We start from the raw sequence: 12,472 nt of genomic DNA, 5'->3' as shown, positions 1-12,472 counted from the left end.
TGTCCTATTTGTGCTGGATGGGGACAGTGTAAAGGGAGCATTACTCTATCTAAGCCGACACTGTTAAGGTCCTTGGTAATAAAGATTATATAGATAAAAAAATAGAAGTGACCACCAGAATAACAAACCAGCCTAGATTATGCACCTAAATATTTGCAGTTGATTTGAATACAATGTCTGACAGTACAAACCTACCTGAAGGAGCAGCGCTCCGAAAGCTAGTGCTTCCAAATAAACCTGTTGGGCTTTCACCTGGTGTTGAGATTTTTTTACTTTTGTACACTCCAGTCCAACAATGGTTTGTCCAAATCATGATCAAATCAGTGATTCCACACAGAGGAGAAAGGGGCACAAACACCAACCATTCAGACTGAAGGAAAGTCAATGGAGAAATACAAAGTGGGTAGATATGTGATCTGAAGTTACACTGACATGCTATTTATATTTATACAGTCACATCAGAAAACAATCCAGTAAATCACATCACTAGTGGTGTTGGACGCACATTTATTTAATTAACTCAACAAACTCAATTAAAGAGAAACTGAAAGGTTGAAACGACTTTCAAAAAGATAAATTCCCTGAACTTTCTCAAGGCTGGTTTGAACATCAATGCAAAGGATAGGCAGTTCCCAGACAACTGGGCCCCATCCAACAGCTGCTGGGGAACAAGCCAAGATGAGCACAAGGCCCAGCAGGGACAGAAATAACCAAGGCTGTGCCTGTCACAGCAACTATCTCCATGTATATATGCTGACCCAATGACATTTTCCCAGGACCTTACTGCCTATTTATATACAAGTATTATTAAAAACACTTCAGATTAAACAAAGTAAAAGATCAGGTTAATCCAACTCTGGCCAACAATTCCCTCAAGTTATTTCATCTCCATATACACTGGGAAAACTCAACACTCCACCATAATGTTAAGTAAAGCAAATTCCTTGCTTCCCTCTTCATCACACCCCTCTACCCAATAGTAGGAATACTCTCTCACAAATCCAAACTGGACACATTTCAAAAGCAAAAATACGGCTTTTTAAAGAGCAAACGTTATGGGACTTAATCAGACAGTGCTTTGAAAGTTGGAACAAAATACAAAGAGTGCACTGATCTTTTGACTCGACCCTAAAACTATAGGATAATCCTGCTCACCACTGACAGACAATTAGGAACCCAATCCCAGGATCCTTGTCCACCAACCCCTTTTCAAAAGGGGTCACAGATAGAAGCTCCTGCCTGTGGTACCTTTCATAGTTGAATAGTCTGCATTGTTGTTTATAAATGCAGAGTGGCAAGTATCTAGGAGAGGTCTCCAAGACTAACATACACCCAGTGGAATCATCCCCAGTACTAGCATGGGTATTGGTGAAAGGAGGGAAGAAAGCTGAGGAACAGGAGAATGAAGGATGGTGACTACATCAGGGTCCTGACACATTCCTCACTGGAGAAATTGGGAAATGGTTTCCATGTAAACTGAATGCATCATGATACTATCCATACTTTGTACAGCACAAAGTGAACAGACAAGGAAGTTTGACACGTGCGCACTTAGCTGATCGTAACACGGGTGAACTGTTAGGACTGAATTCCTGATTCCAGACACCGCCAATGACAGTCAATGAAAAGGAGAGTTGCACGCAAATAACTTTGAAAGCACTGAATGCTACGATGCTGAAGAATGGAAAGCGGGGCCAAGATTGCAACGAATTGTCAGTAATCAAACTGGAGAGAGCAAATATTACTGTAATATTCTTCAAAGCCTGTAGCAGTCATATGTAATGAAACACTTTGACATGTCCTCCTTGTTGACATGTTGAGATACACAGCCTTAAATCGTATTCGGCAAGTTTCTACTTGCAGTGAGACACAGCAGCAGCTAGTCTATTGTTGGTCATGTTGCCAGAGGGAGAAAGGACTGTCAAAGCACCAGTAAGAATTCTGCTCTACTTCAAGCACATTGCTATGGGACCCAGCTGAAAGGGCAGACACTATTTAAAATCTCAGTCGAATGCCAGTACCTTGACCCTGTAAAGCTCCCTCAAACTGGCAGTGAGCATGAACGAGTCTGCAGTTGGACACAACCAATCTTCCGGTTCTAGTCAGAATGCGATCAACTAAGTCATGTTAACAGCAAGATCAAAAAGAAAACACTCCTGCAAATCAGTCTATTTATAACAATGTACTACTTACCTCCTTTCAATAAGTCATTGCAACACAGAAACTTAGGGGAGTAAGTGAGCAGGGGTGTTTTGTTACAGTTCTCTAGCTGAGACATCCCTCTATGTGGACTTGTTGGATAATTTGTTCCATTTACTGGGAGCACAGCAACCAGCAAAAAAAAACAAAAACTCAGCCAGATCTCCCCTCAAACACTAAATAACTGCCGACACAAGTACAGAAACCGATTTAAATCCATCAGACCTCCGCCTCTCCCCCGCAAATGTTCACGCTCATTAAATTTCTGTGTACAATTATTCACAGATAAACCTGGAGGCAGGGATTAGGCTGGGACAGGAAGCATTTGCCAGTGAAACGCTTACTTCTTCCTGGGAACAGTTAAAACCGGCCAACGTGCATGCTCTCTGGTGCAGAGTTGGGCTCTCTTCCAGACATGCATTTTACTTCTTAGACCAATTAACAGCAAGATCCAAGATTTCAGCATAATGGCTGAAAATCACAGCCATAATCACCAGCCTCTCAACAGAAGCTGTCCTGAAAAAGGTTTGCCAAGCCAGCAGAGTACTTTAAGTTGTTGGCAGTGGTGCAAGGCTACATACCAAACACTGCACGCTTGGTGGAAGAGCACAGCTGAAAGCAGAAACATTATCCAATGGGTCCAATAAAACATCCAAAACCACGTCTGAATTCACTCGTGTGAAGGTCATTGAATGCAGACCTTGACTGGACAGAAAGGAAAGTAAATTGGCCGCACTCTAGCCCAGTAATAAACTGACCCTGGACGCTCTCAAGGGTTATCCATTCATCAAGAGTCTGGCCATTGGGAAATAGAAAGAGGCCATTCAGCCTTTGAGAGTATGATATTCCATTAGATCATGGCTGATCTGTATCAGAAATTCACAATTACAATGTGTACTTTATATATAGTGTTTTCAACATACTAAAGAGAGACCCAAGGCACTGCAAAGGAGCATAAACCAAATACACAGCCAAATAAGGAAATATTTGGTCCTAATGCCAAAAGTACAATCACATCAAGGACTGTCTTAAAAGCAGGAGAAAACGAGATAGAAATGTCTTAAGAGTGAATTCCACAGCTTAGGGAAGTACCTACCCTTCCTCATCAAATCAATTCTTTAGTGCCTTTGACTCTAACCACCTTCGTCAAACTCCAAAACCAGTGAATACAACTGTTCATTCATGATTTTTCTTTATATTAGAAGATCCTTGTTAAACCACTCCACACCTACATTTCTCCAACTGCATTTTAAAAGTGAAACTAGGTGAAAAATGCACAAATTAAACCAGAATTCTCATTAATGATTACCATTCTAGCATGCACCACTAGAAAGCATGAACTTCACACGAGGACACCATCGGCAGGGCCTGAATAGCTGAATGGCCTTCTAGCACCGGCTTGGCATTAGTGTGAAGAACAGTGGAGATATGTTCTACCTCCTTGAAACTGTACACCAATAGGAGGGGAAAATAACAGAGGAAGTCTGATTTGAGAGGATTAATGTATCGTGGTCTTTGTGGCTCACATTCACTCAACCTCTTACTGGAGTTCAAAGTTTGGGAGAAGATTTATAGCTTGGGTACTCATTGTTGTGGTTCTGTTCGCCGAGCTGGGAATTTGTGTTGCAGACGTTTCGTCCCCTGTCTAGGTGACACCCTCAGTGCTTGGGAGCCTCCTGTAAAATGCTTCTGTGATGTTTCCTCCGGCATTTATAGTGATTTGTACCTGCTGCTTCCGGTGTGTCTTCTTCACAGCTGGTCCCACAGACAGCTCACTGACACGGAAAGAACAATACTGGCCAAGGGACTCAACTACAACCACAGGGACGCCAAGACAGCAGACTCCGAAACAATGGACTGACAGAAGAGACACAACAAACAGTGAGACAAAGTATTGTACCCCTGATAACAAGGAATAGACAAACATAACCTCAACACCAAGGAGAGGGAAACACTAAAAGCACTAAGAAACAATAAGAACATAATCATACTACCAGCAGAAAAAGGCAGTATGACGGTCATCCTGGACAAGGAATAACAAGGAATAGACATTTATAGCGATTTGTACCTGCCGCTTCCAGTTGTCAGTTCCAGCTGTCCGCTGCAGTGGTCCAGGTCAATGTGCTTATTGATTGAATCTGTGGATGAGTGCCATGCCTATAGGAATTCCCTGGCGGTTCTCTGTTTGGCTTGTCCTATAATACAAGTGTTGCCCCAGTCAAACTCATGTTGTTTGCCATCTGAGTGTGTGGCTACTAAGGATAGCTGGTCATGTCGTTTGTGGCTAGTTGGTGTTCAGGGATGTGGACCATTACCTGTCTTCCTGTTTGTCCTATGTAGTGTTGTATGCAGTCCTTGCATGGGATTTTGTACAATACATTGGTTTTGCTCATGCTGGGTATCGGGTCCTTCGTCCTGGTGAGTTGTCTGACAGTGGCTGTTGGTTTGTGTGCTGTTATAAGTCCTCGTGGTCACAGTATTCTGGCTGTCAGTTCAGAAATGTTTTTGATGTATGGTAGTGTGGCAAGTCCTTTGGGTTGTGGCATGCCCTCATTCTGTTGTCTTTCCCTTAAGCATCTGTTGATGAAATTGTGGGGGTATCCCTTTTTGGCGAACACATTGTATAGATGTTCTTCCTCTTTTTGCAGTTCTGATACTGCAGTGTGTTGTGGCCCTTTTGAAGTGTCTTGATGCAACTTCTTGTGTGTGTGTTGGGGTGGTTGCTTTCGTAGTTTACGACTTGGTTTGCGTGTGTCTTTCCTGTATACCTTGTGGTGAATTCTCCGTTCAGGGTTCTCTGTACCATCACGTCTAGAAATGGGAGTTGGTTGTCCTTTTCTTCCTCTCTAATGAATCGGATTCCTGCGAGTGTGGCGTTGATGATCCGGTGTGTGCTCTCTATTTCTGTGTTTTTAATGATTACAAAGGTATCATCTACATAGCTGACCCAGAGTTTGGGTTGAACTTGCAGTAAGACCGTTTGTTCTAACCTTTGCATTACAGCTTCTGCTGAGTCCAGAGATGGGCGAGCCCATGGGGGTGCCGTTGATTTGTTCACATATTTGGTTGTTGAATGTGAAGTGTGTTGTGAGGCACAGGTCCAGTAGTTTGAGTATGCAATCTTTGTCGATAGGTTCCCCATCTTGTTGTCTGTTCTGTATGTCCAGCAGGTTGGCTATTGTTTCTCTGGCTAGGGTTTTGTCGATAGCGGTGAACAGTGCCATTACATCGAATGAGACCATGGTTTCTTCCTTGTCTATGTGTATATTTCTGATGATGTCCAAGAATTCCTGTGTTGACTGTATAGAGTGTCTGAATCCTCTGATCAGGTATTTCAGTTTCTGCTGTAGTTCTTTAGCCAGTTTGTGTGATGGTGTCCCTGGTAGTGATACTATGGGTCTGAGTGGGATGTCTGGTTTGTGCACTTTAGGTAGTCCATAGAATCTGGGGGTGTTGTTGCTTTCAGGTTTCATTCTTTGTAGGTCAAACCTGGTTAACTGTCTATTTTTTTTTGTAGATTCCTCTGTGTTGTTTATCCTATTGGTGAGCTGTGGGGTGGGGTTAAACTCCCTCTTTTGGTAGATGTTGGTAACTGCAAGTAGTTGTTGTGCTTTTTGGATGTATTCTGCTTTGTCCAGGATGACCGTCATTCTGCCTTTGTCTGCTGGTACTATGATTATGTTCTTATTGTTTCTTAGTGCTTTTAGTGCTTCCCTCTCCTTGGTGTTGAGGTTATGTGTTTGTCTATTCCTGGTTATCAGGGGTACAATACTTTGTCTCACTGTTTGTTGTGTCTCTTCTGTCAGTCCATTGTTTCGGAGTCTGCTGTCTTGGCGTCCCTGTGGTTGTAGTTGAGTCCCTTGGCCAGTATTGTTCTTTCCGTGTCAGTGAGCTGTCTGTGGGACCAGCTGTGAAGACGACACACCGGAAGCAGCAGGTACAAATCACTATAAATGCCGGAGGAAACATCACAGAAGCACTTCACAGGAGGCTCCCAAGCACTGAGGATGTCACCTAGACAGGGGACGAAACGTCTGCAACACAAATTCCCAGCTCTGCGAACAGAACTACAAACTCTTACTGGAGTTCCTCTTATTGCTATAAATCAAATCAGACTAGACTATCTTCCCTGGTGGGATAGAAAATGCTTTCATAGTTCTTTAAATGAGGCAGCAGAGGCCATTGACCCCAAACATTCAGGATCTTGGCCAGCAGCTGGACCACCCGCCCACCAGTGGAATCAGGAAGGTTGATTGCCTGTTGTCACACACTGACACCAGCATTGTTTGTTTTAAAACATCTTTAAAGGGAATGAAAGGAATAAGCACAATTTTTCATAAGCACAGTCTTCAATCTTTTGAGATTGTTACTCAACTTTTTATTAACGTTAACAGGATCCATCTGGGAACTTAGTCTTCAGACCTCCTTAGCAGAGTATACTCCATTCCTCAATGAAGCACCTCACTTCTCCAGATACTGAATTTGTCCCATTTCCATATAGGACTAACAGGGTATCCTCTTTACTTGGGACTCAGTTGGAATACTCTTGCCTGTGTCATGAAAATAACTGCACTCCAGGAATTGAGAACAACAGTATAGTCAGATACACCCAGTGCATTACAGAGCAAATTCAGAGTTGGGTGAGACAGTCAGCTCAGATTCCAGCTACCCTGAGGTGGATGTAAAAGATGTCACAGTTTGGGAAACATACACTAAATTGGTGATAGCACAGAGTCAGGGGTAAATGTAGAATAATGGGGAGTGGACTTAGGTGGGATACTCTTCGGAGGGTTAGTGTGGACTTGTTGGGCTGAAGGGCCTGTTTCCACACTGTAGAGATTGTATGATTCTATAAATCAGCTGCACAAAACTGACTGCTTGGGCTGGATATTCTGCAGCATGTGGCTCACTCCTGTCTCCCTAAAGTCTTGGCATTACCTCCAAGGTACATAACAAAAGACAATGGAATACTTATCACTTACTTGGGATGGAGAGGCTCAGCTGCAACAACACAAGAAGCTGAATGGACAAAGCAGGTCAACAGCCTATCTATCCAGCACCTTATAAAACATGGAGGCTGTATGTACACAAACTACAGTATATTATACAGCAGTAGTGAAGCACCTGCACAACACCAATTAGTGCAGCAATTCGAGAGAGCAACTCCCCACCACCTTTGAGGTGAAGAGAAGTTGGATAATAACTGCTAGCTTTGCGGCGATGCCCATGTCCAAGAAGTAGATTTTTTTTCCAAAGTAACAGAGACCAAAGCAGCTTTTATTTTGTTTGGGGTTAGTGTTTCAAATTCTATGTCCCTTCCTACGACAGTATTTTGCAATGACCTTAGGCAACATACAATAGGTTTATTATAACAGAGACAGAGATACCATCAGTTAAACACACCAGCGGAAATGGGAGGTTTTTTTGTTTTGAAACGTTAAGAAATAAAATCCTCAAACTGTAGCCGAAACATATGAAACAGTTAGGTCACGTTTCTAAAAAGTGAAACAAAAAGAGAACATGGATTTATTTTGAATCATTTGCAGTCTTGCAACATCTCAGATATATAGTTAATTTTGTACTTACGATGCTGGAAACACAAACAGCAATGAGGTAATAAAGATTAGCTTTAGAGATGCTGGCTGATAAGTAAATATTGGCAAGGACGCCAGGGAGAACTTCCTTGTTTTTATTAGAATAGCTGTGGAATCTTTCATGGGCCTGATTTAATGTCTTATCCAAAAATGGCACCTCCAATATTACAGTACCCACTTCAGCTCTGCTACATTACAGATTGAACAATATAACAGCCACCGAAATAGGTTTTCCTCTCATCGTGAGGTTATAGCTACTATTTGGCAGAACAAAACAAAACGAGGTTGAAAATACATTCGTAAACTTAGCTGCTCAACGTTGAGTATTAGATTTAGGGCAATGATTGGGTACATTGCTCTGCCGACCTTCTGCCTTTGTCAAATTAAAGCAAAGATGTTTCAACTTATTGTTAAAAGTACAAATAATCCTAGAACTAGCTTGCTTCACTAGGTCTACTAGCACATCATAACACAAAACATAATCTCACTAAGTCTAGTGCCCTTTCAAGTTGATGGATATCAGTCTTTTGTTGTTGTCAAGTCGCCATCACCTTAATGAAAAAGAATGAAACAAAACCGCAGTGGAGAAACTCATCTGGCAGCAACGGGAGAGAGAAAAAACAGTTAACGTTTCAACTCCATGAACCTACATCGGTACCAATAGAGGCTATGGGACAGTGGGATATTTATAGAGATACAATGGCTAAGTGCAAATGAAAATTGGTTGGCTGTGCTGGAAGCAACAGGAGCGGCGGACATAATGGACATGGAAGAATGTGCTCACACTCAAATTGTTAAAACTCAATGATGAGTCTTGAGGACAGTAAAGTACACAGGCAGAAGGTAGGGTGCCATTCTTCGGCTTGGTTTGAGCCTGACTGGAGCAAGGCAGACATATTATTGAAGTAGCAAATGGTCATTCAGTTTGCATTTCATTTTTCCCCAAGGATGAGGGGACCACACGGCAAGCAGCGAATATATACTGGACTAGATTGGGTGGGGTGTCTGGGGCCTTGGATAATGAGGAGGGAGGAGATGTACAGGCAAGTGGTAAACTTTCTGCAATTACATGGGATAATACTGTGTAGGTGTGGGGAGGTGTTCGGAAGAGGAGTGGACCAGGATGTCCCAGAGGGAATGATCCATGTGGAATTTTGACAAAGGAGTGGAGGGGAATCTTCTGGAAGTGGCAGATTATGGTCTTTTGGATGCAGAGATTGGTAGGGTGGAAAGAAAGGATCAGAGGGATCTTATCGTTGTAGGTGAGGAAAGCAGGGAGGGGCCAGAAGTGTGGGAAACGGGTTGGCCATACCACTTAATTCTTCTTCCACTCTAATAAACATCATGAAGTAAATTTTCATATTTAGCATTTGACTCAGAGCTAGGTAGCCCAGTGCATTCAGATTCCCCTTAATTAACTTACCGAAACTAGAATACAGGAGCTGGATTTAGCAAGCAAAATAAGACAAGCTTGCACCTGAATGCCACCACATGAATTACAAAAACAAGTATAACGGTACTGCTTCACCCTAGTATTACGCAGCTTATAAAAGGCTCAGTGCAATTACACTTCATACATATTAAGACATATATTGAAAATTCTGCACGCCCATTATTATGCTTCACAAAAAGGCCAAACAAAAGCATTGCAACTCAAATTAAAACTTGGGCTGGCATACGACAACGTACAAATAAGAGACACACCCCTGTTGTTCTAGTCTGCACAATACTGAATTATACACTGACAAATATATGATTTAAACACAGCATCATGAAGTGCAACTTTTCCCCAGGCTGGACTACAATGGATGCCTCTGTTACTGGGTATTACAACAAAGGCAGTGTTTCAGTAATCCTGGAAATTAAAAAAAGTCTGTAATGTGCTCGAGCTTCCTACACTTGATCTTTATCAAGATCCACACTTGTTCAGAGTTCCGCTTCAACAATGCCATGGATACAACTTCAACCTGCTACAGCAAAACTAAAATAATCTTTATCACAGGACCTAGAAAGAGGCATTGGCTCACAGATCAGCCTGCCCACCAATCTGCCACATGAAGCTGATATAAAACAGAGCAGAGGACAAAAAACAATATTTGAGGGGTCACTTTTCATTTTTTTTGTGTCTCCAACTTTTGCCTCTCCTGAAGGTGCTGACTCTCACTAAGTTACAATACTTGTCTGTTAAATCACCCACACAATCATTACTCATGCTGAGATAATAGTGCTAGAGACAATAGACAACAGAGTAGGGGGATTAACTCAGCCAAAATTTTTCTTCCACCCAACACATACACTTTGACAACATTCAAACAGAAGTCTGGGTCAATTGGGAAAACAATTGCTCCATGAACATACATTAAAACACCATTGTTGTTCTGCTCCAAAGTAACAAGGCATACATCTTAACCCTAAATGTTTTCAAGAGTTTTCCCAATTCAATGGGCACCAAACTCTCACATGCGAAAGGATTTTTAAAAATTCCAAATCCACTCAAAAAAGAGCACTTCTTGGTTTGTGATTTAGATGCAAACTCCCAGACTCAACCTAACTCCCCACCACCCAGTTTCCCACATCAGGCACTAACTCTACATACCCTACCAGTTTTCTATGGCCAGCCACTGCCCCAGAGCAGTGCCTTGCAATTGTTGGTGGCAAAAAGCAAGCTACACTGTCAGGGGAGGAGAGTGGAAAAGACAAAAAGATGCCTGGGTGTGGTGATGGCGGTGGGTAGAGAGACAATGGTATAGACAGTGAGATAGTATACAAACGAAGCAAATAGGGCAGGTGAGAGATGGAACTAGGTGGAACAGGTTAAAAAGTATAGTGTGACAGTTGGAAAGAATGAGATGGAGACAGACCCTCAGCCTGGATCTGAAAGAGAAAAAAGGTGAGAGAATTATACATGCTGATCACTTAGCTTTTAACCTAAGCAACCATCACTACACACTCTTGCAACACTGACCTTGGGTATAAAAATGTCACTTATGCTGTGGAGCGGCCTCAGTCTCACTCTCTGCTTGAAACACGTCTCCTCAGCGGCTCAAACTCCTTCATGCTGGAACTCTGCAAAGCTGTAGCTCTGTTCGTCTGTGTCACCTCCACCCTGAAAGCAGGTTATTTGAAACTTCTGAATGGAGCTAATTTACATTCAATTGGGGGGAGGATTTCAGCATCTCTGATCAGCCATGGCCAGAGAAAAGGCCCTTGTACAGCTGAACAAAGAATAGCTAAGCACAAACCTTTCTGACCCTGTCCCTCCATGGAAAAAAAGTCAATTCCTCAACATCCTGTTCCTATGGTAACCAAACAAAGCCCTGTTTTCTAAAAAAGAGTTTGCGCTGTAACTCCAGGGAGATTGTGCCTTTTGCAGGGCAGGATTTTAAACAGAAGGTACAGGTCTCGCCAGCTCTAATGCCTCATTTTGTACAACACATTAGTTACAATACACATCCTTACGAAAGTTTCCTAAACTTGACACGGTGGGCTGAGTGTGGGAAGAACATTAGAAGTGCCTGCAGTTTGCTGTCCTGCCCTTCCCCCAGTCACCTACCTCATTCCATCCACAGCCATCATGGCAAACAAAACAAGGAACAAAAAGAGAACAAGAACATGTGCCTGTGCCCAATTAAAGTCTTGATTTCTTTTAAAAAAAACAATTTCTCTACCTGGTAGCGCCTATGACAGATTAGTCAATCCATGTAGTACAAGCTTACTTTGAAATATCAAGGCTTCAAAATCTTGTACCCCTTAGCTATCGGTGTTCATCAACCATCTGATTCATAGATTTTGAGGCAGACAACGTTACAATGTTAACATTGCCTCACTTTACCATGGCTCTTGTGCAGCGTTTCTTTACCAACCAAGCAAAAACCTCCCCAAAATATAGCCAAGACATTTTCAGGGCCCACTTTTCTGCCAGCTATAGCAAGACCCAGCACAGAATATACGAGGGAGCTCCCAGAGTCCTAAATCTGGCCTCTTGTATATTCTACACTTCCTTTATCTACAATCCGCAGTTTTGCCAATCTAAGCCCCAAGCTCTAGATATCCCCGTTTTAAGGTTCCTTAAAACAGACTTCTGACCAGATGCATTGGAGGCCATCTAACTCATCTAGTTGGAGATACTGTACCGCTTTGAAGGTTAGGTCCAATTAGTCCCACTTGCTCACATTTTTCTATACGCACGCAATCCTTTGCACTTCAAGCATTCTTTTTAAGAAGATTTTCTTGAAAATGACTAAATCGTCATGTTTTTGAGAGTTACCAACTGTTCTGCCACTGGAAACTTTCTCCTTATTCAAAACCCTTCATGATTATTAACATCTCTATCAAAATTAGTTTGAGTTATCATTCTAATAAATCTCTCTCGACCATTTAAAGCCACGACATAAAGATAAGATCACAGAATCCCTACAACGTGGAAGCAGGCCATTGGAGTCTGCACCAACCCACCAAAGAGCAGTCCTCCAGATCCATCCCCTACGCTATCCTTACAATCCCACATTTCCCATAGTTAACCTACCCCTAGATACTATGGGTAATTTTAGTTTGGCCAATTGACCCAAGCTGCACATCTTTGGACTATGTGAGGGAACTGGAGCACCCGGAGGAAACCACGCAAACAGGGGGAAAACAAAGTGTGTAAACTCCACACAGAGTTGCCAGAGGCTGGAATT

The 12,472-nt window shown here is 42.4% G+C and overlaps 1 protein-coding gene across 2 annotated transcripts in view; it reads right to left on the bottom strand.

Annotated features, from left to right (window-relative positions):
* The window catches only part of dag1 (dystroglycan 1), a 104,629-nt gene that overhangs the window by 56,813 nt on the left and 35,344 nt on the right, over positions 1-12,472 (bottom strand). The window contains exon 2 of one of the 2 annotated variants that reach the window (XM_060835755.1): positions 10,759-10,899. The exons of the other annotated variant lie outside the window; for it this stretch is intronic. The gene's annotated coding sequence lies outside the window, so the exon portion shown is untranslated. The remainder of the gene's footprint in view (positions 1-10,758; positions 10,900-12,472) is intronic. 2 annotated transcript variants of the gene reach the window in all.

The sequence above is a fragment of the Hemiscyllium ocellatum genome, chromosome 14 (assembly GCF_020745735.1).
Source record: "Hemiscyllium ocellatum isolate sHemOce1 chromosome 14, sHemOce1.pat.X.cur, whole genome shotgun sequence".
Classification (NCBI taxonomy): Eukaryota; Metazoa; Chordata; class Chondrichthyes; order Orectolobiformes; family Hemiscylliidae; genus Hemiscyllium; species Hemiscyllium ocellatum.
This window is presented reverse-complemented; position numbering and strand designations above follow the sequence as displayed.